Raw genomic sequence first — 1,906 nt, forward strand, 5'->3', positions numbered from 1 at the left:
GTTGTGATAGAAGTAGAAGCCAGATCAAGTAGATAGTAAGTATAAGGTAAACTGACAGAAGAAAGAAGAAAGGGCTCTCCAGAAGAAGAGACAGTATGATTGTGGTAAACATGGTGGTTAAGAGTATGGACTCTGTAGTTAACCTGATAAAGTTCAAATCCCACTTTCATCCCTTACTAGCTGTGTAACCTTCGTCAGTTTACTTAACCTAGTTTACCTCAGTTTTCCCATCTGTCAACTGTGCGACAAAGAGTAACAATAACAAACAGTTATAAGAAGGAATAGATCAGTTAATATAGATCCTTGGATATAATAATCTCTCAAGAAGGGTTGCCAGCAATTATTACTTATGAAAGCCTAAAATGGCATGGCACCAACAGGGGCCTGAAAGGAGATCAATGTGCATGGTGAGTATGTGGATAAAACCAGAGAGGCTGATAGAGTCCTAGACATGGAGAATTTTGAATGCCATGCTAGAGTTAAGTTTCTTCTTTGACAATTAGGATACATTGAAAGGGTTTAAAAGGGAATAATGACATTATATTCTGTCTTAGAAAAATTACTCTAATTCCAGGGTATAGGATGGATTGGAGTAGAACCAAGCTGGAGGCTGGAACAGCGGTTAGGAGCCTTTTTCAGGAATCTAAATGAAAAGTGATAATGCCTGAAATGAGGAAGAGGGAGTGGACATGGAGAAGAAAGAATTATGTGTAGTCAAGGAGGTAAAATTATTATGACTTGGTTACCAATTGGATGTTATAGGTGAGGGAGAGAATGAAGTCTATGATAACCCACACAAGTTTATAGATTGGGTCGCTAACTAGGTAGTACTGCCATTTACTGAAGCAGAAAATCCAAAAGGAACAAAGGGTTTGCATGGGAGATATATGGATGTTGTTTAAGTCATGAGTATTCAAGTACTTACTGATGAAGAATATCCAAAGACAAGAGTGTTAGGGGGAAATGTTATTCTATAGAGTTTATCTAGGAAAGTAGTGTCAGTTGATAAAAGCTAAATGCCAAAGTCTTACTGAGAATTTAGTAAATACAAATAATGGCAAGTGGCATAGCAGAATAACATTCACAAAGAGAGTCCTTTTAATCAAGAGTGAAGAATTGGGGAGCGCATGTGGCTCAAGCGACTGAGCACCTGCTACCCCCATGGGAGGTACTGGGTTCGATTCCCAGTGCCTCCTTAAAAACAAAAAAACACCAAGCAAACAAATGAAAAAAGCATCTCAGGGGAGCTGATATGACTCAGTGGTTGAGTGCTGGCTTCCCACATATGAGGTCCCAGTTTCAATCCTTGGCCCCAGTACCTCAAAAAAAAAAAAAAAAAACGTGGAGAAATAATGATGAGGATAACAATGGGGAAGAAGAAGAACGCTGAACCCTCTCTCCCACCCCTTATCCTCATAGCCTCTCCTCTCGTAGATACTAAGTGAGAAAATAAGCATCCTGCATTAGAGAGTGGCAAAGGAAGAAGTACCCTGAGAGTTAACCTAGCTTCAAGGAAGTAAAGGTTTGATGGAAAAGTTGAGGGTATAGGATAGTTGGATTTTTGCTAAATAGGGATTTCCAGATTAAAACAGGCCCTGACAGCTGCTTTCTGTCTGTGATAAAGCATGTGATTAATACCTTTGCCCAGGCAATGGACATTGCACAGTTAGACTAAGTCAGACCCTTTTCCTTCTCCTCTTGCCTGGTGAGCTCTACTCATGTTTTAAGATCCACTTCAAATGTCACTTTCTCTGGAAATCTTCCCCAACTGACCCTAGCAGGCTGATTTTTTCCTTCTCTAAGTATCAATGGCACTTTACTGTATCTATCATACTGTAATTAAAATATTTTCACTACAGTAGAGTTCAAAGAAATGTACATGATTTTTTGTCCAAGGTGACCCATG

Source organism: Dasypus novemcinctus, chromosome 12 (assembly GCF_030445035.2).
Source record: "Dasypus novemcinctus isolate mDasNov1 chromosome 12, mDasNov1.1.hap2, whole genome shotgun sequence".
Taxonomy (NCBI): Eukaryota; Metazoa; Chordata; class Mammalia; order Cingulata; family Dasypodidae; genus Dasypus; species Dasypus novemcinctus.